This window comes from Peromyscus californicus, unplaced genomic scaffold (assembly GCF_007827085.1).
Source record: "Peromyscus californicus insignis strain IS unplaced genomic scaffold, ASM782708v3 Scaffold_5__1_contigs__length_169319896, whole genome shotgun sequence".
In the NCBI taxonomy this organism is placed as follows: domain Eukaryota; kingdom Metazoa; phylum Chordata; class Mammalia; order Rodentia; family Cricetidae; genus Peromyscus; species Peromyscus californicus.
The window spans coordinates 94,003,099-94,030,398 of record NW_026294573.1 but is presented as its reverse complement, the minus strand read 5'-3'; the positions used below and the strand labels follow the sequence as shown (position 1 = coordinate 94,030,398).

The 27,300-nt window shown below is 41.8% G+C and overlaps 1 protein-coding gene across 9 annotated transcripts in view; it reads left to right on the top strand.

Annotated features, from left to right (window-relative positions):
• The window catches only part of LOC128096343 (T-cell acute lymphocytic leukemia protein 2), a 54,686-nt gene that overhangs the window by 12,283 nt on the left and 15,103 nt on the right, over positions 1 to 27,300 (top strand). For 7 of the 9 annotated variants that reach the window (XR_008213616.1, XR_008213620.1, XR_008213621.1 and 4 more), the window contains exons 3-4: positions 11,959 to 12,056; positions 22,495 to 22,570. The gene's annotated coding sequence lies outside the window, so the exon portion shown is untranslated. Of the gene's footprint in view, positions 1 to 6,514; positions 6,587 to 11,958; positions 12,057 to 22,494; positions 22,571 to 27,300 lie in introns of all 9 variants that reach the window. The other 2 variants (XR_008213622.1, XR_008213617.1) reach the window with 2 other exon arrangements.

Here is a 27,300-nt window from a genome sequence, read left to right as displayed (position 1 = left end):
AGCTTCTATATATTGAAAACATCTTCTTCCAGAGCCTGCCAGCACCTGACTGGACTAAGAGGTGAGTCTTTATCCTCATACTCGAATACCCCAGCCCCTAGACTTTGAACCCAGGGGCACAACCCTGTGCCCCTACACCACCACTCACTGCATTTCCAGTTTCAGGCCAGTTGGCAGGCAGACCTCCTGCACATAGGTCAGACTACCCCCATCCCCCATCAGACCCTGTAACCCAAGCCACACCTCCCCCAAATCCCACTGCAACTGCTCCCTGAGAAAGAGCCTGCCAGCACCCAACTGGACTAAGAGGCCAGCTGGCAGGCAGACCTCCTGCAGACAGGTCAGATTACCACCATCTACCACATGCTAAGACTGCAGCTACTCCCTGAGACAGAGCCCACTAGCGCCAGTTGGACTAATAGCTGCTCCCTAAGACATAAAGTCCATCAGCATTGACTAGACCAAGAACTCCCACTGGATCAAGAGTATCAATCAGACCAAGAGAGGCTACTTCAGACACAGACACCACTTGCACCAAGTGGAGAAAGAGATGGGTAGATGCCAGTGCAAAAATACAGTCAATAACATAAAAACCAATATGGCTCCATCAGAACCTACATCAGCAAGACCTGAACATCCCAACACAGAAGAAACAGAAGGTATCTACCATAAAAATGACTTTAAGAAGATATTAGAGATCTTAAAAGAGGAAATGAAAAATTCCCTTAAAGAAATCGAGGAAAAGTCAAACAAAAAAAGGGAAGAAATCAGTAAATCCCTTGAAAGCCAAGAGAAAGCAAACAAGTGAGGGAAACAGTTAAAGATTTCAAAACTGAAATGGAGTCAATAAAGAAGACACAAACTGAGGTAATGCTGGAAGTGGAAAATCTGAGTAAACAAACAGGAACTACAGATTCAAGTATAACCAACAGAATGCAAGAGATGGAAGAGCGGATCTCTAGCGTTGAAGATACAGTAGAAGAAATAGATTCATCAGTCAAAGGAAACACTAAAGCCAACAAAGTCATGACCCAAAATGTCCAGGAAATTTGGGACACCATGAAGAGACCAAACCTAAGAATAATAGGGATAGAAGAAGGAGAAGAATACCAACTCAAGGGCACAGAAAATATATTCAACAAAATCATAGAAGAAAACTTTTCCAACCTAAAGAAGGAAATGCCTATAAAAATACAGGAGGGTTACAGAACACCAAATAGACTGGATCCAAAAAAAAAGTCCCCTTGCCACATAATAATCAAACCACTAAACATACAGAATAAAGAAAAAATATTAAGAGCTGCAAAGGAAAAAGGCCAAGTAACATATAAAGGCAGCCCCATAAGAATAACACCTGACTTCTCAATGGAGATTCTAAAAGCCAGAAGGTCCTGGACAGATGTTATGCAGATACTAAAAGACCATGGATGCCAACCCAGACTATTATACCCAGCAAAACTCTCCATCAACATAGACAGAGTAAACAAAATATTCCATGATAAAACCAGATTTAAACAATATCTCTCCACAAATCCAGCCCTACAGAAAGCACTTGAAGGAAAAATCCAACCTAAGGAAGTTAGATACACCCATGAAAACACAGGCAATAGATAGTCCCATACCAACAAATGCCAAACAAGGGAAACGTACAACACTATCACCAAAAAAATAACAGGAATTAACGATAACTGGTCATTAATATCCATCAATATCAATGGTCTCAATTCACCTATAAAAAGACATAGGCTAATAGAATGGGTACAAAAACAAGACCCATCCATTTGCTACCTACAGGAAACCTACCTCAACTTCAAAGACAGACACCACCTCAGAATAAAAGGCTGGGAAAGACTTTCCAATCAAATGGATTTAAGAAGCAAGCTGGTGTAGCTATCCTAATATCTAATAAAATAGACTTCAAACGAAAATCAATTGAAAGACATCTAGAAGGACACTACATATTTATCACAGGGAAAATCTGACAAGATGAAGTCTCAATTCTGAATATTTATGCCCCAAATACAAGGGCACTAACATTCATTAAAAAAAAAAAACATTACTAAAGCTTAAATCACACATCAAACCCCATACACTAGTAGTGGGAGACTTCAACACCCAACTCTCACCAATGGACAGGTCTGCCAGACAGAAACTTAACAGAGAAATAAGGGAACTAACAGACATTATGATTCAAATAGACTTAATAGATATCTACAGAATATTCCACCCTAACACAAAAGAATATACCTTCTTTTCAGCACCCCATGGAACCTTCTCCAAAATCAACCACATGCTTGGTCACAAAGCAAATCTCAACAGATACAAAAAAATTGAAATAACCTCCTGTGTCTTATCAGACCACCATGGCTCAAAGTTAGATTTCAACAACAACAAAAATTACAGAAAGCCTAGAATCTCATGGAAACTGAATAATGCCCAATTGAATCACCAATGAGTCAAGGAAGAAATAAAGAAAGAAATTAAAGATTTCCTAGAATTCAATGAAAGCGAATATACAACATACTCAAACTTATGGGACACCATGAAAATAGTCTAAGAGGAAAATTCATAGCTCTAAATGCCCACATAAAGAAGTTGGAGAAATCTCACACTAGTGACTTAACAGCACAACTGAAAGCTCTAGAACAAGAAGAAGCAAACTCACCCAGGAGAAACAGACACCAGGAAATAATCAAATTGAGGGCTGAAATCAATAAAATAGAAACAAAGAGAACAATACAAAGAATCAATGAAACAAAGAGTTGGTTCTTTGAGAAAATCAACAAGATAGATAAGCTCTTATCCAAATTAACCAAAAAAGCAGAGAGAGAGGATCCAAATTAACAAAATCAGAAATGAAAAGGGGGATATAACAACAGACAATGAGGAAATCCAGAGAATCGTCAGGTCATACTTCAAAAACCTGTACTCCACAAAATTGGAAAATCTGAAAGAAATGGATGATTTTCTGGATAGGTACCCCATACCAAAGCTAAATCAAGACCAGATAAACTATTTAAATAGACCAATAACCCCTAAGGAAATAGAAACAGTCATTAAAATCTCCCAACCAAAAAAAGCCAAGAACCAGATGGTTTCAACGCAGAGTTCTACCAGATTTTCAAAGAAGAGCTAATACCAATACTCTTCAAATTGTTCCACACCATAGAAACAGAAGGAACATTACCAAATTCTTTTTTTTTTAAGGTTTATTTATTATGTATACAATATTCTGTCTGCCTGTGTCCTTGCAGGCCGGAAGAGGGCACTTTACAGATCTCATTACAGGTGGTTGTGAGCCAACATGTGGTTGCTGGGAATTGAACTCCTGACCTCTGGAAGAGTAGTCAGTGCTCTTAACCACTGAGCCATCTCTCCAGCCCCCCTACCAAATTCTTTTTATGAGGCTACAGTTACCCTGATACCAAACCACACAAAGATGCAACAAAGAAAGAGAATTACAGACCAATCTCCCTCATGAACATTGATGCAAAGATACTCAATAAAATACTGGCTAACTGAATCCAGGGACACATCAAAAAAATTATCCACCATGACCAAGTAGGCTTCATCCCATGGATGCAAGGATGGTTCAACATACTAAAATCTGTCAATATAATACACCATATAAACAAACTGAAAAAAAAAAAAAACACATGATCATCTCATTGGATGCTGAAAAAGCCTTTGACAAAATCCAACACCCCTTCATGATAAAAGTTCCAGAGAGATCAAGAATACAAGGAACATACCTAAATATAATAAAGGCTATTTACAGTAAGCTGACAGCCAACATCAAATAAAATGGAGCGAAACCCAAAACGATTCCACTAAAATCAGGAACAAGACAAGGCTGTCCACTCTCCCCATACTTATTCAATATAGTACTTGAAGTTCTGGCTCGAGCAATAAGACAACATAAGGAGATCAAGGGGATACAAATTGGAAAGGAAGAAGTCAAACTTTCATTATTTGCAGACGATACGATAATATACATAAGTGACCCCAAAAATTCTACCAGGGAACTCCTACAGCTGATAAACTCCTTCAGTAAGGTGGCAGGGTACAAGATTAACTCAAAAAAATCAGTAGCCCTCCTATATACAAATGAAAAAGGGGCTGAGAAAGAAATCAGAGAAACATCACCCTTTACAATAGCCACAAATAATATAAAATACCTTGGGGTAACTAACTAAGCAAATGAAAGACCTATATGATAAGAACTTTAAGTCTCTGAAGAAAGAAATTGAAGAAGATATCGGAAAATGGAAAGACCTCCCATGCTCATGGATAGGTAGAATCGACATAGTGAAAATGGCAATCTTACCAAAAGCAATCTACAAATTCAATGCAATCCCCATCAAAATCCCAACACAATTCTTCACAGATCCCGAGAGAATGTTGGGCTTCTAAGACATTTTCATTTGGAAGTTTGTCTTCTTGGCACAAAATGGCCTACTGGGCAAAGAACTGCCCTTGCCTCGACGGCTGACAGTACAAATGCAATGCTGTCCTTTCTGGACAAGCAGGACACAAGGAAAGCGACCACTGTACTCTGCCAAGACAGGGTAAGATGGTCTTTCAGAATTCCTACTTCTGAAAATGGTCTGTCAAATACTTTAGGCCTGTAGCCAATTTGAATGCACCAACAATGCTGAGAAATATTAGGTGACTGTCCAGGCTGCCAGCTGTCTCGGTCTACTCTTGCAAGATTCCCGAAAGTTGCTTACATCCATCTACCATTTCTCAGGTACCATTATATTCCTTCTCAGGTCTTTGATGGGACTGAATACTAGCAGTTATAGTTACAACTTAGTAGATAGAACATATTAAGCATTAGATTCAGGTTCTTTAGGATAGGACAACTTTTGGAATGATCTTTGTAACATGCCATTTACCTATGCTCTATACTTCTCTGAATTTTAGTATGTGGTTCTTGCTTGATATTGTTTGCATTGGTTGTAGTTCCATCTTGTCTAGGTCATTATCCCTCATTATTCCTGGACAATATTTGATAACCATTCCTTTGTATATAGTCTTGTATTAGGTTAGAACTTTCTTATTTAGACAAAAAGGGGGAGATGTAGTGGGTAGCCATTCCAGCTTTGATCTGGAAGTTCCAACCCCCATTGAGACTTCCGCAACTGTCACGCCTACAAGGTGGGGCCAAGGGAGATGCCTGGAGACCCGAGATCTGGATGGGCCAGCGCTCTCTGTTCCGGGACCCTGGACGTTATAGGTGGGCCAAGCAGAGCTCCAGAGAACACCACTGGACTTAGATACACCTTCCCCAGACCCCGCGACCTACCTATCTCTTAATTTGTAAGTTACGCCATTAAATAAATCTCCTTTTAACTATGTGGAGTGGCCTTAATAATTTCACCAGTAGCTAGGAGGTAAGAGGAGGGAGGAAGGAGGAGGGGTGATCTGTGGCTAGTATGTTGAGTGAGTAGAATATTTCTTAATAAAGAAAAATGAAAGAAAACAACAACAACAAAAAAAAGAAAACATCTTCCAATTTGTCCTTTATTCTTTTCACTCCTAATGGAAGCTTGCTCACTGAAATCTCTTAGTGTTAATGTAATTCTGTGTATCAGTCTTTACGTTCAGTACCTTTGGTGTCCTTTTTACAAAATAGTTTCCTATTTTGAGGTAATCTAGATTGTCTTTTAGACACTTGGTTGTTTTTTATGTTATAGAAAGTAAAGATCAAGTTGAAACTCCATACTTGATACTTCCTAGGCTTTTTTTTTTCTTGTGTTCTCTTTCTGTTCCAAGAGTCAATCCTGAGTACCACATTACATATAGACTTCCTGACTTTTGACCCTGGAGATTAGTCCAGGGTTGTAGAAATGACACTAGTGTTTCCAGACTGCCATCCATCATTACATGTCTCAGCTCTGCTGAATCAAAGGCATTGAGTTGCCTTCACTGTAAGATTTAGTATCTCTGTAGAAATGATCTCTCGTCCTTCCTAGTTTCCATAGATCTCCCCTCCCTGAGGTCTTTCTTTCATGGATTTTAGAGGACTTTGCTAATGTATCTGTCCTAAGTGACAGATTAAAGTCAGTTTTGATAAACTGGCAGGCTGAGTGAGACCTGAGTGCTGCCTGACACTGAGTCAGCTCTCTACCGTTTAGTGAGGATGACAGGTGACACTCAGAGAATGAGTTGATCCAGCCCAGCATCTTTGGACAATTGGAACAATAAAGACTCATTCTGGTTACTTCCAGTCATTCTGCCCCTCACCAAGTTAGACTTAGGAGTGGAGTTGGCCCTGGTGGACTTCCAGCTTCAGAGACTGATGCTCTGCTCCCATGGTTACAGCTCTCAGGAAATATGTTTATCTCTCAGTTCTTACAGCTGCAAAGCTAAGAGGCAGATTGAGTCATTTCTTTAAGTGAGTATATTTGAAGTATTGGCTTTTCTAAAATGATCTCATTCCCTGCCCTATTTCTACCTTCATATTTTGCAACATACCCATTATATCATATCTCCTTAATTGAATCTCCAGATAGCGAGTCAACAGCAGCAGGTGTAAGTTGAAAGAATGAGGGGAAAACTTGAAGAGGCAGTTTCTTCTACGGTGAGCTTTGATTTCTAAAGAGAAGATTTTACTATAAAACTTGTATGTGAAGTAAAAATTTTATTTTTGAAACTTACATATTTTGTTATTTAAACATAATTCTGTAGCATGCTAACTTGTTAGTATTTGAGAGACAGAGACATATCCACAGGTGTTAATAGTTTGTTTTAGGTTTGGGGTTTTGTTGTTGTTGGGGGTGGTGTGTTTGTTTTTTAGTTTTTTGAGACAGGATTTCTCTATGTAGCCCTGGCTGCCCTGGAACTCACTATGTAGACCAAGATGGCCTCGAACCTGGAGATCAACCTTCCTCTGCTTCTCAAGTGCTGAGATTAAAGTTGTGTACCACCACAGTTCAGCTGATAATTTTAAAAAAGATACTAGGCAGTATACTGTAACTTTGGTTTTTTAAGAGTTGAGTCTAATTCTTAGATGAGTGTATAAGAGCAAAATTGTTAAACATACACAAATTTGACAATAAAAAGTATAAAAATGTCATAATGAGGCCCATTATTATGTATATTAATATGAGAATAAAATATGAAACAAACAAAGAGGATTAGTAACTGATTGTAGTAGATCCTGTCTGTAATCCCAGCACTTAGGAGGCTAAGTCGGGAAGACTGAAAGTTTGAGGCTTACCAAAAGAGCGCCAGGTGTGCCTTAGCAGTCACACAGGCCAGAAGATGATGCACCAGAGTCTTCTAAAAACTGTCACCTTTTCACATCACATGTAATTAAGTCATGCTCAGGAGTGAGATGAAAACAATGACATTTACAAATACAGAAAGGCTTAGAAAGTTTAGGCCTCACAGATCTATGCACAAAGACATATTAAAGAAGCTAGAAGGGATACTGGGGAAATGGTCCAGTGGTTAAGGCACTTACCATGCAATCAAGAAGACCAGAGTTCAGACACACATACACACACACACACACACACACACACACACACACACACACACATGAAAAGAAAAGAGACAAAGAAGAAGCCAATTTAAAAATATTCTTTGAAACTGGAAAATTTTAAATATTCTTTATTATAATGAGTCAAAGGGAAATTATAGTAGAAAATACATTATACTTTGTACTGAGATAATTATATACAACATACTGAAACTTACAGGATATAAAGAACTAAGTATAAATGTATATATAGCCTTGCCTTGAAAAAAAATACTCATTAAAACTGAGGTCTGGAGAGATGCCTGGTAGTTAAGGGCACTTGCTGCTTTTCCAGAGAAGGACATGAGTTCAGTTCCCAGCATCTGATTGGGTGGAGCACAAACATCTATAACTTCATCGACAGGGGATCTGACCCCTTCTAGATTCTGTGGCCACCCACACACACGCATGCATATACATCCATACAGACACATACACGTAAAGATAAATATTTTTTAATACTTGTATAACTTAAGGATTCACATGGAGATAAGTATAAATGATCAGGGAAGTTTTCTGAGGAATTAAAGTAAAAAGTCAAAAGAAATTAATGAAACAATAAATAGTATAAAAGATCAATTCCAGATGCTGGTTTGTTTAAAAATTAATTTTATCTAGGCCAGCCTGGTCTACAGAGCTAGTTCTAGGACAGTCAGGGCTACATAAAGAAACCTATCTTGAAAAAATAAATGGATAAATAAATAGTTTTAAAATTTGTACAACTAAAGACCTTTAGCATGATTGATCAGGTATATAGGGGAAATGAAATAAATAAAAATAATATTTATACCCCATACCCAAGATGTATGACCCTTTATAGTTCTCACTGTGTTGGACTGATGATAAAAAAAATACTGTGGGTGATCTATGTATAGCCATTGCAGTACGATGTGAGATGTAAAAAGTACAGAAAACTACAAAAAAGAATCAATTCAGGAAGATACAGATAGCCTACACCCAGTCAAGAAACTGCACTAATAACCAGAAAGCCTTTTCCCTTTCTTTCCCCTTCCAGGAGTTACCAAGACCCACATGGTTTACAAAGAGTAAACTGTCCATCATACCTACACACATAAGTTGCCTGCAGGGGACAGAGCCTGTTTCTAAACCAGGAAGAGAGCAGCTGAGTCACTCACTGCATGAGACTCAGCAAGCCTGCACATGGAGTCCCCCGGCATATTTTTAAGAGGGAAACGGCACAGTGAACACAGGTGGAAACATGCTAAAGAATAGTTTCATAAGGCATGTGCATAGTCTGACTCTACCTAACGGAGTGAAGGGAGCACTTCCTGTGCACAGCCTCCTTTTCCAACTCCACTGCTGCCACAGGAGGGAGGGGAGGAGGTGATTGAGTTGATGACATAAAAACATTAAGTCCCCATCAGCAAAGATCTTCCAGGAAACTGAATTAAAAGGGATATGGGATTTCCTTGATTTGATGAAGGGAAGATAATGAAAACCTTGAGGGAGCTTCATGTTTAATGGTGAAACTCAGAAGCTTTTCCATGTAGCAGGAATCTTAAAAGTTTTTATTAATAAAATCAAACCTGAAGCCAGGTATTGGGGTGAATGCTGGAAGACCAGAGAAGCAGAACAAGCCACAGCTACCTCACCTTGCCAGTTCCTCAGCTGATCCTGTTTCCTCATACTGGAAGCCTCTGAGTCCTTATCAAAATGAATCTCAGCTGAACTGCTTCTTGAAAGCCAGCCAAAAATGGTTCTAGTTTCTGGTCCTCACACCTTATATACCTTTCTGCTTTCTGCCATCACTCCCTGGGACTAAAGGCGAGAGTCACCATGCTTGGCTGTTTCCAGTGTGGCCTTGAACTCACAGAGATCCAGAGAATTTCTGCCTCTGGAATGCTAGGATTAAAGGCGTGAGTGCCACCATTTTCTGTCCTCTGTATCTAGTGGTTGTTCTGTTCTCTGACTCCAGATAAGTTTATTAGGGTGCACACATTTTGGGGAACACAATACCACCACATTTCCATTACAATCAGAAGCAGCAGCCTGTGTTGACTGCTCCTATTAAACGGGATGCTAGTGTTTAGGCCCTGGAATATCAGATAAAATGGGAGGTTCAGGAAAAGTGAGGTGCTAATGGGAATAAACTGTGTTTATGAGGAATTCAGGGGGTCTTCGGCTGTGCTCTTGGGACTGCAGTTTTTGGTGCAGACTTAGATTTGGAAAGGTCAGGTCGGTTGTAGTTGATGGCCTCTGTCTCACTTAGCCTCCTCTATTAGCACCAGGAGACACACTGTTCTAGAGTGCTGGGAATACTTCTCATTTGGCAATTATGTTCAAAGATTGTACAACTAAGCTGACAAAATTATTCTAACCACCCCAAAGTGGCTTTATTGGCTTTCAGATTTGGGGAAGAAAATAAAACTATCCTACTCTAGTTCACTGTTCAAGCTAGCAAGTGTTGTAACTGCTGTTTTAGCCAAAGTGGAATGAAGTGAAGTGGTCCAAGTTAGAAAACAGATGGGAGAATTTTTTACCATAGTAAGATCTCTTAAATTTGTATCCTAATTTAGGGTGCCTTACTCTAATTAAATCTGTTCAGATTTTGGATATCTTCCCAAGGCTTTAAAGTACAGACTGTTCTGCCAGATTGAATCATAGCTTTTAATCCAGGCAACACTGAGAGATTTAGTATCAGTCATTATTTACTTGTAACCCAGGCAAAGTCCAAGCATGTGCTGTTGTGTGTGACTTGCTGCCTCCTTCCTCTGCATGGTCTGACTTTACAATTACTTATCACATTTTGTGATTATCTTTCCTGTTCTCCTGGGAAGCCAAGATACTCTTCTGTAGAATAGATTGAAAATGAGTAGAGATATGAGAATCAGAGTGTCTAGGGATTTGGTTAGGGACAACATTAGAGTTGCATTGTTTTTGTATCGTTTTCATATTGTTTCTCTAGTTTAAGTGTTTGGGGTTTGCTCTTAGATTCTCCTTCACTGTTCCAAGCATTCTTTTGTAGCCTGTAGTATTCTACCACGTGTATCCTGAAGCTGTTGTTTTTCCGCTCTCAGCTTTTTGATGAGACTAAAGGCTAATATTAAGGCAGATGCTTTCTGGTTGCTGTTACTAGGGAGATGGTGTCTGCCTCAATTCGGGTTCATAGTGTCAACCTGATAGTATGGGGCAGGTGGACATTCTGCTGACCAGCAGGTGATTGTGGGGCGTGGATACTGATGAAGGATGGCTATTTCTCATGACAAAATAAGTCATTCTGTGTACTTGAAGTGCAGGGTAAAACTGAGACCAGCAGATGGTGTGTCGAAGCAGTGCCTGGTTTGTGTCTCAGCTATGAGGTTTTCTGTGGCTGTCTTTTCATAGATGCCAGCTGGGACTGTCCACTAACTGCCAGTACCCACTGCCTTTTGTATCGGACTTGTTGGCTTTTTTAGAATATTCAGATACACTTTCATGTGTGGTTTCATGTTTGCTTTGTGGTAAAACAAGATATTCAGGAGCAAAATCCATTCTTGGGGTTCACTTGGTGGTAAAACATGTTAATCAAATACAATCAGATCCCTTTTCCCCAGTTCTCTACTCTCTCTGTAATTCTCTAGTATATTAAACTCTTGATCCCTATTATTGCCATTTCCTCATTAAATACTGAAAGTTCTTCCGAGTTATGATGAAAAAATTTCTCATTGAGAATCCAACACAGAATATAGAGCTATGTAACTGTAAACAGGCCTGCTGCTTTTTACTTTCCTTTGTTATAGAGTTTATGGAAGGTTCTATTTCAATATTTTATTTTTTGAGACAGAGTCTTAGTAGACTAGACTGCCCCAGAATTCACAATATGACTGAAGCTGGTCTTGAACTCCTGATCCTCATTCCTTCCCTTCCCAAGAGGTTTAGAAATGTTCTTTAAAATTTGAGATTAAAGAGAAGTAGAAAGTAGAGTTATTATCGCATATAGAGCAGAGGAAAAACCTCGGGCATGCTGGAGGAATCAATCCATTTGCTTTGGAACACGAGATTGTACAAGAAAAGGAAATAACCATTTCCTCGATCTTGTGGAAACGTTGTGACACTTATTTCCCCAGGTTTCTCAACACAGTCCCAGGGCTGGCTTTGATTTTGCCTAATTTTGGTGTCTTCCCATCTCTGAAGCAATCATTCCCCGTAACTTACTAACCAGGCCTGGGTTAGGTTTAGATTGGTTGGTTTGTATTTTTTTCTCCACTGGAGCTTATGGATGGGATTAGCTCTCCTTCAGATGGACGCAGAATAGAAGAGCAAGACCAGGGTGTAAACCCTAAAAGAAGAAAGGGGTGCTGAGCAGATAAAGAATAAATGCCAACTCTCTCTCCAAATCTACTTGACAGGAAAGGGCTGTCCCTCACTAGGAAGGCCTGGCAGTTGAGGTACATGGCCTGATGCTCCTGCTTGTCCTTGTTTTCCTGTAGGTACCTGTTTACCAAGTTCACACTGTGGTGGACCGAGTTTGTAGACATGAAAGTCCATGTGCCCTGTGAAACAGTTGACTACGTTGAAGCCAACTATGGTAAGACCTGGACGATTCCTGTCAAGACATGGGACTGGAAGAGCTCGCCCCCAAATGTGCAGCCCAATGGGATCTGGCCTATTTCTGAGTGGGATGAGGTTATCCAGCTGTACTGAGAATACAAAGTTAAGGAGGGACATTTCCCAAAAAGAAGGCGGGTAACTGTTTAAAACATGTGTGAGCCAAAGAAGATAAGTGAAAAGTTTGAAGACAGAAATGTTCTAACTGGTGGGCCATCTAATCAGCTCTGCCATTCAGCATTTACTGAGGCGTTTATACACCAGGTAAAACACTGGGTTCTGGTGGTCAGGCAGAGATGAATGAGCAAATGCCTGCCTCTCCCTTGTCATGTCCAATTTTCTGTTAAGGGAGTCTCCCCCACCTTCTGGAGAGCTCATGTGCATTGTGATGTATTCCATGATTCTTAAAACATTAAATAATGTTTATACTGGAAAGTGAGCTCATGAGACAAAGCTAAGGAAGGGTACATTTATTAGGAATAAGTCCTTCCTGCCAGCCCTCAGGACTTAAGCTGCTGTGTTAGTGCCCCTTTAAGGTTGTGGAATATGAGTTAGTATTTTATGAGTGATTAGACTTTGTGTCACACAGAGAAAGACAGTGGCAGACTCATTTTACAAGCAATGCGATCCACAGTTGACTTAAAGCACAGGGCGATTTATAAAGGAAGATGAGAGCCCATTTCAAGTCTTGTCAAGATGTATCCTCTTTTCTTCATATTTGAAGTGAGAAGTTGATGCCTATGTGATGCTTAAATGTCTGACGTCATAGGAACATGGTCACTGACCTGCAGTAGTTCTTGATAAGTCACTCAGTCATGCTGCCCAAAAGTTGTGATTTCACAGAGCTTACTTTGCTCATTTCATTCTCAATCGCTGTTAGACTTAAATATAGGAGTTATTCATGGTTATTTTTCTATGTTCTGAACTTGTAACTCTTCTACCCTTAATTTGAATGTTGACACTAAATACTAGTAGATATACCTCTGAGTTTTCTAATATACCATTTATTTATGTATGAACCATAGCCCTGTTTCTTTAATCGATAGCCTACACTCTGAATTAATCTAGCATAAAGATATGACTGTTCTTCTATCCAATATTACTTCAGGTTTCCATAATGGAGGGTTAATGTGAACCTGATAACTCTTCCTCATTCCAAATCACTGCTTTTAAAACCTATATCCATCTCTAGATTTTCCTTCTGCTGAGTGTAATAGTGCAAGGACTCAGACTTCCCTACTACCAAGTGCTACACCTGCTGGACCCCTTGATCTCCTTTTTCTTCTCATTATGCACTCGTGAGTAGGTTGGGCTAGCTGCACCCATCTCTGTACCTGTACTTAAGTGATGTGCTCTAAGTGAGATATGCAGGGCAGTCTGGCACAGTTAATGCTGCCTGGGAGAAGAGATTCTCTACTCTCTGCTGCTTAGGGATGCTTTCTAAGCATCTCACCTACTCCTATTCAAGTTACCTCACCTGTGTCCATCTTTGGAGTTCAAGGTCTGGAAGTATCCAGAATACAGGCAGTCTCGGCCTGTGGTCAGAGGTTCTATATTCCTCCCTACACAGAGGACAGCTAAATTTCTTGTCTTCCCTCTGGTTTGGCATTAGTATTTAAGTTCCATCCTATCTTGCAGAAAATGAAAGCCTTTCTCCCAAACTCGAAGGTGAGGCCTGCATCTCAAAATGATCCCATGATTCACTCACAGTGACACCTGTGCTTCTTAACCTTTGAACTCTGCTGAGTGTCCAGAGACCTTGGGTTAGGTGTGCCCACCACCTGTACCTTCTCAGATCACTTTTCCTTTCCTCCCTGAATATGCCAAGTGTCCTTCTCCTATATGACTACTTTCTGGTCCCATTGCCTGGCTTGCTTGAAGACACCTTGTGTAGTAACTTGTTGGTACTTATGTAACCAAGGTTATCTGCAGAGAGACCCTGAGAAGCAATGCTTTCTCAGTTTGCAACATCTAGCTACTTCTCCAAGCATGGGGCACATGCCGTGCTCTTGGCTGCAGTTATTGACCTCTGGCCACCAAGATAAAATGCTCGTAACCACAACTGGGCGTCCCTATGAATAGCTGAGCAGTTAGAAAGCAGGTTCCCCAGATTCCCTAGCTGTAGACCCTGAAATGTGGCCCCTGTGTACTCAGTGAAACATTCACTCTAGCCCTCATTTTCTCAGCCACTGAGTAATCCCAGGAAGGAGTGAGCTGAGCAAAAGAGCTGAGGCCGAGATCCAAGCATTCTGTGACTTCTAGTCTGCTGCTGTCTGCAGTTCTGAGATGAGTTCTTAGTGTGGCCTCCATGACACGTCACTCCAGTGTCTCAGTGACATGTGCTTTGGGGTGTTCCTGCCATCCCCACTGAAGGCCTGAGGTGACAAAAGACGCTAAGGAGGAATGTTTCTTTCTTGTCCAAAATCATTTAACTAGGACACAGAAATTGCAGGTGAGGATATACTGCCTTACTCAGAAGGTGGCATGCCAAAAGTTGCTTAGAAATAACATGGGGGTGGGGCACTGATGAGATGGCTTGGCGGGTAAAAGCACTTGTCACCAAATTGACAACTTGAGTTGGATCCCAGGATCCATATGGTGCACAGAGAGGACTGATTTCCACAAATGGCCTGTGGTCCCTGCAAACATCACTCTGTGCAATGACTCACAGAACCAAAGCTTTGGATTGCTTAGTCATTTACTACGTACCCTGGATAGACATGTGGGCTAGTGGAGTCTTCTTGCCCAGCATGTGTGATGCCTGGATCAGTACAAAGCACCAGAAGTCTGATCAGAAGGATCACCATGTTCAAGGCCACCCTGGGCTACATAGTGAGTTTCAATCCATCCTGGAACCGTGTAAGACCCTGTATTGAGGAAGGGAGAAGGAGGGAAGAGAGAGAGGGAGAATGAGAATATACTCATGTCAATCATCTGCCTACACATTTGTATTTTTTTCTAAGCTAGGCAGGACTCAGCAGGGTATGTAATGCTGTTTTAAGTCACTTCACTTTAGTGCAAAATACTAATTCTAATTTATTATAGGCAAGCAGACCAATTTGGTGTTGAGACCTTTCATATAGGACCAGTAAGCAAATATAAATTTTCTGAGAAATTTGTTTCTGTACCCTCTCACCTAGGCTAGAATTTGTCACTATAATTCCTGGACCCAACCGAATAGAATTTCTCTGAGGGCCCATGTAGTCATCTAAACTTCTACTTATGAGTACCTTCACAGAAGGGGGTATATAGGAAAGCTTCGTCATATAAGGTATTCTGTCATACACTTTAAAAACTCTAAGCTCTTACAGCCTCCTGGCAATTTATTCAAAGCATGAAAACTAGTTCATGAGTTTGTTAAATGCAAATCATGTAGCTCTGTCAACATGTGTATGCCTATGAACATGTATGTGAATTTTCTAGACAAAGTAATATTTTAAACATGAGATTTCAGTGTAGCATACCATTTACTATTTGGTTTTTGTCTTAAGGTATAGTTTATGGTACTGCTGAAAACACTTTTAATATTATTACCGTGATCTGAATTTGTAATTTATAACCTACTTTGGGATGATTAATAAAATGTTTTAATCTCTTATGCTTTTTGTGTTTGTTTTTGAAACTTGAACTAGAAATAAAAAGCTACTAGCGGGGCTGGAGAGATGGCTCAGAGGTTAAGAGCATTGACTGCTCTTCCAGAGGTCCTGAGTTCAATTCCCAGCAACCACATGGTGGCTCACAACTATCTGTAATGAGATCTGGTGCCCTCTTCTGGCCTGCAGTCATACATGCTGTATACATAATAAATAAATAAATTTTAAAAAAAAGCCACTAGCATTCAAAACTGGTGAAATAGTGAACTTGGCACAAATATAATATTTCTAAAATTCAAGTCTGGAAACCATAGAGGCCTACACACATACCCTGGTATCCAAAATTTCTCAGTGACAAAGTCAGCCACATGACATCTCTCATCATGCAGAGTTTGGCTTATCTGCTCATGGTAGCCAGGGAAAACATCCACTATGGAGAACCATGACATAGGCAAAGAGCTCTAGAAAGGTCTTTTTTTTTTTTTTGGTTTTTCGAGACAGGGTTTCTCTGTGTAGCTTAGCGCCTTTCCTAGATCTCACTCTGTAGACCAGGCTGGCCTCGAACTCACAAAGATCCGCCTGGCTCTGCCTCCCGAGTGCTGGGATTCAAGGCGTGCGCCACCACTGCCCAGTCTTTTATACTATGTGAGCTAAAGTCAAAATTGTAAAGAAATACCCCAGGGCACAGAGTGAAAAAGTCCTAGTTTATGCAAATCCAACTATCTATAAAAGGAAATACATATATATGACAAAAAAGAAACCAAAGAAGACCTACATAAATGGAGGGACTGTGTCAAGCATTAGAAAAGTCAAAAGATAGGAAATTTGCCCAAATTGATGTATAGATTTGGTGTGAAACTCCTACAATAATCTCAGCCATGTTTTTCTAAAATCCTTATTCTGTAATTCTATGATAAATTTATCTAGAGGAGCTTGAGCCATCTTGACAAGAATAGGAAAGAGAGTGCAGGAGACATGGTTCCAGTGATAAGAGCACTAGCTGCTCTTCCAGAGCTCCTGTCTTCAGATCCCAGCACGCACATGGCAGCTCACACTGTCCTTAACTCCAACTCAGGGGACCTAACACCCTTTTCTGTTTCTGTGGGCACGAGGTACACATATGGTGCATATACAGGCAAAACAAGCACACATATTAAAGAAAAATCTTCTGAGACAAAGAGATTCGAGTCTCCTTGCATTTGAATAGGTCTGTGATCTTAGAAGGGAGGTGGTGATCCCAAGTTTGACAGTGAAATCAGTTGGTCTATGCAGATGACAGATCTTAACGCACTGTCTTCTCATTTGAAATCCACTGGTTTTCATTTCTGCCAATTCTTATTACTACTGGCCTGGGAAATAATTTTTTTAAATTATAACTTGAATCCAACATTATTTTCAGCAAGCAAACATATGTATATATATATATATATATATATATATATATATATATATATATGCCAAATATATACATTTATTTGGTATGAAAATTTTATGTGGTAGCAATAGCTGGTGCCTAAGTCCTCTGCAAGGAAACTGCTATGGGTTTTCACAAAATTGTGAATTCAGTCTCTTTCCAGAAGTCAAGAGTCTTAGAGATGGCATCAAAGGTGACCTTAGTGAAGTTGTCCAATGTGTCAGTGAAGACCCAGGCATCAATTTTGGCCAGCAGTATCACCTTGAATACAAGAATGATCATGGAGCCTGAGCTGCTCAGGGCAGGGCTGAGGCTCACCAGCAGAGAGCCATAGCAGCCTGTCACCTCACATGGTACAGTGTAGAATTTACCGTTCTTATCCCACCAGTGACTCCAGACTCTGCACTAGGACAATGGAAATCTTGGCTCCATAGGAGGGTCTGAGTAGGAACACCCAGGCCATGATAACCATTGTAGACCACCATGGCTACAAAGCTGGCCAGCCCTAGTCACTTCAGCCTGATCATCAGAACCTCATCAAGGGACTCTCCAAGGGAAAAGTCAGTGATCACATGTTCTTGGATGGGCAGAGGGAACAGGTAGATCTTCAGGGACTTGATCTTCATATCCTAGACCACTGGACATAAGTTGGCGACTTCTTGTCTTTGGCTCTGCCTCCAAAACCCCACAGCCTTGACTCCAGTCTTCACCACTATATCCTCTATGAAAGCTTTAGAATCCTCCCAAGCATGGGCCTCTGTCCTCTGGGACCTACTGCCACATAGACATCACCCATTTGATATTTTCTTGAACAAGAAGTGAATCCAACCCATAAAAGAAATAAGTAAAAAACTATAGAGATTGTTGTTTCATGAAGAGGGGGAAAGGCATTAGGTGACAACTTGTAAAGGTAGATGTCAGGGTGATGATGGGTGGGTACTGAGATCCCCGCAGATGCTGGTTTGTAGAGTTGACAGCTGGTGGTGTTGGTGACTTACAGCCCTTAGATGTGCCAAACACTGCAAACCTTGCATAAGATGTAGCCACCTGGAGCGTAGCACCCTTGACACTTGTCCTCTGAGGACAGCAGTAGCCCACATTCCTCAGGCTTTTAACAGCCAATGTGAAAACTGTCCAGATCAACAATTCCCACCATCCCCTTCTGGTTCCAGCATTATGGCCCACCCCACCCTGAGCATTGTGAAGCAGATTTCTAATACCAAGTCCTCGGCATGAATCTGGATGATGGCATCCACTATGAAGGGGATTCCATCGGGTTTATGGTGACACACCACCAATATTCTGATCTGTGTGGTGGCTGCTGAGATGTGGCTGGTGATTGAGCCTGGGTTGTAGCCCTAGACTGCTGTGGGATGGTCTGTATGTCAAATGTGTTGCTGATTGGTCAATAAATAAAACACTGATTGGCCAGTGGCTAGGCAGGAAGTATAGGTGGGACTAACAGAGAGGAGAACTGAGAGAACAGGAAGGTGGGAGGAGACACTGCCAGCCGCCGCCATGACAAGCAGCATGTGAAGATGCCGGTAAGCCATGAGCCACGTGGCAAGGTATAGATTTATAGAAGTGGATTATTTTAAGATGTAAGAACAGTTAGCACAAGCCTGCCACGGCCATACAGTTTGTAAGAAATATAAGTCTCTGTGTTTACTTGGTTGGGTCTGAGCAGCTGTGGGACTGGCAGGTGACAAAGTTTTGTCCTGACTGTGGGCCAGGCAGGAAAACTCTAGCTACACTAGACCATGCCTTCCATATTGGGTGTTTTGTGTATTCTACCTGCTGGCCCCAAATCTCAGGCTATCATCCCTGTGCTGTGCCAGGCCAGCCTACTGTGAAAGCTGCTCTGTGGCCACCCTGGAGAAGTGTTTTGCATTCTCTGAACTCATCCTAGCCTGGATCATTTAGACCATTCAGAAGGCTTACTGTAACAGGGTCCCAGACCTTAGCACAACTGACTCCATAGCAGAAGTACCATTCAGCCCATAAACTCAACATGTCGACTGTACCACCTGACAAAATGAAAACAAAGACCTAATCCATCTACGTCCACAGTTATGAGAAAGTCTCTAAATGTTCTAACCTCACTTTTTGGCTTCTGTAGTTCTACTTCTGGCTAAGTGTTCTTGTTAACTAAAGATGTCAACCCAGAACATGTTTTTTTGTGCTTAAAAGCTCACCCTGAGAAAGGCTCAGTGCTACACTGGGATCCTGAACACCCAGTGTAGAAGCCAGCTGGCTAATAAAGACTTTCTATTGGCTTAAACCCATGTCTGAGCAGTCTTCTCTGGTGAATACTCCACAACACTTACCACTCTAATCAGGTGGCTCATGCCATGCACCAATCTCTTGGGCAGTATCTCCAGCTCCTATTCTGAAAGTCATGACCTGGGGCTGGTACCCTAACTGCCTTTCTTCCTCCTACAGTGCTATGTACTCCAGCAACTTTATCTTTCCCTTGTGGTCCTGGCTCCTGGTGGCTCCTAAAGCCATCCCCATAGACTTCACCAGGGCCTAGGAGAAGACCCCACCTGGACCATCTACAGGCTCTCAGAGCCACCTTGACGTTACAGAGAAAGCAGGACCAGCTGGGTCTGGTGGTAGTGTAGAAAGACCAGGTAGTTCGGCCATAGGGGTGGAATAGCACCTCCACTGGGTATCAGAGATCTTGCATAGTAAAAAGGGGTTGGGGGCATGCTATAAAGTTAGGATGGGGAGAACATGACTGCCACCCATGTCCAGACCATCCAGCATGCTGGGCAGGGAGTCTATCTCAGCATCCAGGCTTCTGGGGTGAATGACCCCTGCTTTCTTTGTGCAGGGGGAGGCTGGGAACAGAACCAGAGAAAAGAGAAATAATACAGCTCGCAATCCCTGGGTGCCTCTTACCTCTGCTCTGAGAGAGAGACCCCATACATCCCATCCTCTACCCCAATTCTCACATAACTTCTTATAGTGATGGTACAATTAGTTACTCTGTCCAATATTAAGTTTTACATAGAAAATTGTAAGTATAGTAAGAAGGAAAAAGACAAAAAGAAAAATTGTAAAAGTATACAGTACATTTAATTTATACTATCTGATTGTTCTGAGCACACTTAAAATTCAGGTATTGAAGTCCCACCTTAACTTTCAGTATGCACAATATTATGGGATGTGGAAACAGAACCTTTTAATAGACAATTCAGGTACAATGGAGTTTGCATGTGCAAATCCTAATCCAGTGGCGACTGTGTCATTGTAAGAGAGACTGGGACAGGAATGACTCATAAGGAGAGTACCGCGTGTGGACAGGAAGAGGGTGTCCGTCTACAAGCCTGGAAGAGGAACCTACAGAAGGAACTAACTTGCAACACCTTAATTTGGATTTCCAGCTCCAGAACACAGGAATTATCTACTGTTTAAGTCACCTAGTCAGTGTGGTTCTTTATCAGGGTCCTCACAATCTAATGCTGGAATCGAGACATTAGTGTTTGCGAAGGATGGACACTGATCATCCATGCAAAGCAAAACAACCCACATGAATGTGCTAAAGCTATCCTATGAAGGAAAGATAGCTTCTTCAGCAGAATGAAACCCAGCAACAATAAGACTAGCTGTTAGAGTATTATTCTGATAAATGTAATATGAGACATCTACAATGTACACACAGACACAGACACAGACACAGACACACACACACACACACACACACACACACACACACACACACACACACACACACACGTCTAGGGAGCATGCATGAGGCCCTGGGTCCAATCTCCAGTAAGGAGGGAAAATAAAAAAAAAAATAACAAAAAAACAAAACCTTTGCAAGGTTGTAACCTACAGTATAAAAGACCGAAGCAGAACCAAGCAAGAGCTGAGGCAATAGCTCAGTGGGTAAGTGCTTGTGCTCCTAGGATGAGAGCTCCAATTTGGGTCCAAGGAGCAGCACAAAGCTGGGAAAGGCTAGCACTGAGAGCTGGAGCAGAGACAGGTGGGTCTAGGAACTTGGTGGGCCAGCCAGGCTAGTCAGTCAGCTCTGGGCTCAGTAAGAGATCTTGCCTTTAAAAATAAGAGAGAGAGCAGGAGAGGAAGACACCCACTGTCTGCTTCTGGTTTCTACATGCTGCTGCTGGACTAGTGGTGCACCCCTACCCCTAACACAAACATACAATTAAAAACAAAAACAGTAACCTAAAAACCTGCCTTCTAAGAGCTGAGACAAGATTATTCCTTTAAATTTTATCCTGAAGGGTGCCCATACTACTGAGTTGAAAATATGTCTCAGAAAAACAATACATACAGCATGCATTCAAAACGAGAACCATGGGGGGCTGCAGAGATGCTCAGCGGTTAAGAACACTTGTTGCTCTTGTAGAGGAGGCAGGTTCCATTTCCAGCACCCACCTGGCAGTTCACAAGCATCTGTTGCTGAGATCGTAGACTAGAATCCCAAGTGGTGCTTAGCCAGGTGAGCGTTAATGGCTTAGAAAAGGTCAGTCCTAGGAATATCCCACCAGTTCTAGCCACAAACAGGGGGTCCAAGTTCAAAATGACTCATGGCTAGATTGAGCAGGGAGGCTTGGATGGCGATCTTGCTCAAAAGCATAGAGGCAGGTTCTTGTCCAGAGGGTTTCTGGGAATTAGCACAGGCCTTTGAAAACTATTGTAGAAGTTAGTTGAATGGGGGCAAGAAAGCTGTTAGCAGGATTCAGGGTTGTGAGAAGGACAGTTTTGAAAGGTAAGAGTAGAGTAACAAGGAAGCCCTGCAGTTCATTTTGGGCCCATGCATCACAGTGTAGCAATGTGAAGAGGAGGCTGGGGACCTGCTGCTTTCAGTTGGAGAGCAGACAGGGAAGGACTTATAAAGAGATGCCCAGTACAGAGTATAAATTCTGGGTCTCAGTCCTCATTCTCACCCCCTAAAACCGCACACTCATTAGTATTGGGGGTGGGTAGTTGAGACTAACCATCGACCTTACTTCTGCTACTCTATGTGAGCCCTAGTAAATCAGGTGGACTAAATCCATCTTGTTTTCATTCATGCCCATTTCCCCCCAGCCGGGGAGACTCCTACCCCAACCAGAAAGAGCTCAAACACTTATCACAAGCAAATGGCACCAGGCCAGGCTAGAATCCAGCAAAAGCATAGAGACAGCCAGTGAAAGCTGAGGCTCAAGGCAGACCACTTCCATTAGTGTGAGTCTTCAAAATGGATCTGAAACAGAGGCTGGTAACATTTATTTCAGGCCATTTGCAAAGCTGTCAAATCTTCACTGGTTAAAAAGACAGATACATGCTTGAGGAGGGCAGAAGTAGGCATTAATACCTGTTATGAAAGGCAGAGGTGAGAACCCTGGTGGGAAAGCAAGGTTTCTTTGTTGATCTGTTTTCTTTGTGGGTCTTTGCAGATCGGATTTAAAGTGACATCCTCTCATTTTCCTAAGAAGCTTCCTGGAAACCTTGGCTGGATTGGAGGATAAGAAGGTGCTGCTTTCCTGGCCTGGTGTGTGTGTTTGGTTTGGGATTTGTCAGTCTGGAAAACCGGGGCCTCTGAGCAGCTTGTGCCCGGCAGCTTTCACCCACCTGCCTCAAACACAACCCAGGGGGCACAGAGGCCCCTCTCAGCTCAACCAGGCACCTCCACTCTTTGCCCCTGGGACTGTGGCCTTTATTTCAAGTCTGGTCCCCTGGGGACTGAGTGGGGAGTGAGGGCAGCTGATAAGCCTGACACTATTGACTTTATGGGGAATATTCAATGTATTTACTTTCTACACCTAAGCTGCACTCTTATCAGCTGCCCACAGAGCTCTAAATCCTGTCCAGGGAACCAATTGATGAGTCATGTTCTTATACCAAGAGCAGCGAATAAAAAGGGGACAGCACCCCACCCACACCTTTCTGCCCACCCCACCCCATCTTCTTTCATTTTCATCCCTGCTCTTGGGTTTATTGATTGAAAAATAGAAGCATTCACTGTTCCACACCTACAGAGTTAAGGCCAGGCCAGTCTTGTCTTGAGAGTTTAGCAGGTAGCTGGGCACACCCAGGGCTGTGTGCCCCTCTAACTGGTAAACTATGGGAAAAATGCCCACTCACTTGAGCCAGTTACACGCCCCACTTTATGCTTCAGTAGTCAACATTTGCTCTGGACAGAAATACCCCCCAGGCCTCCACAGCAGGTGTCTTAGGGAGGACTTTCTGTGTGTGCATGTGGAAGTGTGGGTGTTGCCGAGGAGATGTCAGCCTGGGTCCTGGAGAGCGAACGTAATTGGTGAACAGCCTGGTGTTCAGTAGAAGCTTTGCTCTCCTTGCTGGCATTACCCTCCTCTGCTTCTTCCACATTCTGGTCATAGCAGCACTGCTCCAGTTACTCAGAGGGGAGGATGGGCAGAACACTGGGCTGAGCAGGGACAAAGAGACAATGCAGAATGCCCTCTGCAGACAATGAGAGCCATGTGCTTAGATTTCCCTATCCCTAAAACAAAAGAACGAGTACTGGAGTCTAGCTGGTTTTTTGTTTTTTTTTTTTTTTTTTTTTTTTTTAAGACAGTTTTGTGTAACCTAGTTTGGTTTCAAACTCCCTGTGTAGCCAAGGATAAATTTGGACTTTGGATTCTCCTGTCTCCACCCTGTTAGTATCGGGATTACAGGCCTATAGCACCACATCAAGTTTGTCACTGTGGCGTTGGAAGGCAGGGCTAGGCAAGCATTCTGCCAGCTGAGCTGCATCCTCAGCCCTCATACCGTTTACTTCCCACGATTAGCACATATAGCTCACTGAGTCTTCACAATAACTCATGAAGTTGATATTTACAATTTGCAATTAAGAAAACCGAGGCCGGGAGAGGAAGCATTCGGCCTGCTGTGTGAGCGTTAGTGGTTCAAATGTCAGTTGGTCTGCCTCTAAAGTCAAAGCTCTAGTCTTCTCAGCTACCACAGTAAGCTGCCTCCCATGTGCCATTCCTTAGTATCTTAAAGCAATGAGTATTTATTACTCCTATTTTATAGGGGACTTCTTTGGAGGGTACTTCTACCTGTCTGGTGTGTATGTGGAACCCATCTAGTACTGGCTCTGTGTGTAGAGATGCTTTGAAGATGCTAGCGTCTCTTTTCTGTTCTAACTCAGAGACGTCTAAAGGTAACAGTGAAACAACTAACCCCTTCATTGAGAGAGCAGACCAAAGCTCTCAGCCCTCTGCCTCTGCTCCCACACTCAGGCAGAGATGGGGGCCAGGTCAATGCTTTTTCCCTTCTGTGGCTTGGTTTGCTCTCTCACTTGCTTGCATCCATAGCTACCCTTCTTATTTGGGGGGTGTTGTCCTGAGGAAACAGAAAGAGGTCTGAAGATGGAAGCTAATCAATCAGAGTTGCATGGTACATTCTGTAAGTGGAGCAGTTCACACTAACGAGAGAGAACTTGCAGCCTCTGCCGACTCAACTGAGTTAGCTCTATGCCCAAGTTTTGTTTCTTTGAGTATACGTTTTGGAATTTCACCTAGTTAGGAATAATATTTTGTTTTGTCTACAATTATAATTTGTCTGGTAACCTGTACACACACACACACACACACACACACACACACACACGCACAAACACACACATACATGCACAAACACACAAATATATATATATGTGTTGTATATATACATATATGTTATATATATGCATATTATATATACACACACCACACACACTCATATAAATATTGGTTTGTTTGTTTGTTTGTTTGTTTGTGAGAGAACATACTAATGAGAGAACTTGAGTGAAACGCCTAGAGTGATACTGATGCTTAGGGTTAAGTAATGGGGGCGTTAAGTATTGGGATCTACTGAAGTTCACCATGTAGCAAGTGACAGAAACTGAGATTTATTGTGAAGAACTCAGCATGGACATGGTGGCTCCTTTGTAAAAGGGGTACAAGGATTTTAAATTTACCAAGAAAAGTTACACTGGGCGGTGGTGGAGCACACCTGTAATCCTAGCACTCAGGAGGCAGAGACAGGCCTCTGTGTGGTTGAGGCCACCCTGGTCTACAGAGAGAGTTCCAGGACAACCAGGGCTATACAAAAAAACCCTGTCTTGAAAAACAACAACCAAAAAAAAAAAAAAAAAAAAAAAGAAAAAGAAAAAGAAAATGAAAGGTTTCCATGGCCAAGAGTTACACCAGACCAATAAATTAGCTGTAAAGAATGAGCACAGATCCTGGGAGATGACTCAGTGGGTAAAGCGTTAGGGCAGGATTTCAGATCTGTCTGCCTGCCTGTACTCCCAACAATTTGAAGGTAGTTATGGGGTCATCAGAGCAAGCTGGCTAGGGAGACTAGCCATGTGATCATTCCCTGGGCTCAGTGAGAAACCTTGAGTGAAATGAGGGTGACACCTAATGTCAACCTCACCTCCACATGCAAATATACACGTACCATGCACCTACCCACACATGTTCACAAGCATGCATACACATACATGCACATCCCACACATATGAATTTTTTTAAGATTTATTTATTTATTATGTATAAAATATTCTGCCTCCATGTATGCCTACACAACAGAAGAGGGCACCAGATCTCATTATAGATAGTGTGAGCCACCATGTGGTTGCTGGGAACTGAACTCAGGACCTCTGGAAGAGCCATCTCTCCAGCCCCCACATGAATTTTTTTTTAATTCAAGTTAAAATGCATGGTTTAAGTTGGAAATAAAAACTTAAAAACAAGAGTTATAACTTAAATTTAAAAGAAAATAGAATTTTTGACAGAAAGCTGACAAAGGGTCATCTTTATTGTTTAGAGGTACATTTCTTTAGATCATCTGAACTCCTGTGCACCTTTAAACCCCAGAAGATGCTCATCAAAAGACTTATAAACCTAAAGCAAGTTGGGCTTAATGTTGCCTGCCTTTAACCCCAACACTTGGGAATAAAAGTCAGGTAGATAGGCCTACCTGGTCTACATAGTGACTTACTGGCCACGGCTGTCTACTGAGAAGCTTCTGGAAAAACAAAAGCAACACTCCTACAAACACAAAAGAGAAAGAACAAATACAAGACAGAGAAGTTTCCACAAATCTACTAGGCTAAACCTTCCAAGAATACAAAGTAATGACCTAATGGAGGTACATAAAAGCAATAAAAGCATGGTAGCTTTCAAATAAGGAGTGTGTCTCCTCTTATAGTGACTAAGAAGCATTAAAAAAATAGGTTATATGTTGTTTCAAAAATAAAAGTTTCAAAAAACTATTTCAGAGAAAAAAAAAGACTATGTACATTTTTGAGTACACCACAATAACATTAGAAACTAATAGCAAGCCATGGTCAATAACAGTAATAATAATACAATGAAGCTTTAAAAAAAAAAACACTTTCTAAAAAGGAAAAAACAGACTTTAGAGGCTAATAGCAGCCAGATGTCATTGCACACATCTATGACAGAGGCAAGATGATCATCTGTTCCAGGCCAGCATGGGCATCATAGCAAGACCTTGTCCCTAAAATTGAAATAAAATAAAAACTTAACCCTATTGATGACTCTTGGGTCAAAATTTATACGGCCAACTGCCAAAACTTAAGAGCTAGAATACATAAAGAAAAATATCTGCCTAGCGGGATATGCTTGTAAGTTCTGTTACATATCAAGAACTAGCTAATTCATATGACAAATAAACACATGCATACTGTGTGGTTGGGAACAGGGATGAATAACTGACTGGATGCAGAGAAATATGATGCTGATGCCTGGAAACTATGAATTGAGGATTGAGAGAGGAGTTTAGCATGGGGGGGGGGTGAGTAGGAAAGGTTAACACTGGTTAAGGCTGATGCTTAACCTCTAGTCAAAATTACTTTGGTCACCCATACCCACCTGGTCTGGCAGAACCTCCAAGGACCCCTCATTTTTCCTGAACCTGACAACCCTGCATAGGGGACTGGAAGGCTGGTATACACAGGCTTCTCCAGGCAGATCAGTTAAAGCAGCAGGATCAGGGAGTCTGACAACACCAGGCTCTCCTAGGGACCTGCTCATCCCCCAGGCTTTCCCCAGGAGCTCTGCAGGTGCCATCTCTCCAGGGGGCAGCGAGAGCCATGAATAGTAAGCCTTTTAGCTCAAGCACATAGAGGCTTTTAGCTGCCTAAACTTAATCCCCCAATAATCGGATTATGTAAATTCCTACTCCAACCTCTTCCACTGCAGGACCTAGCCTTTAAATGCTCTACA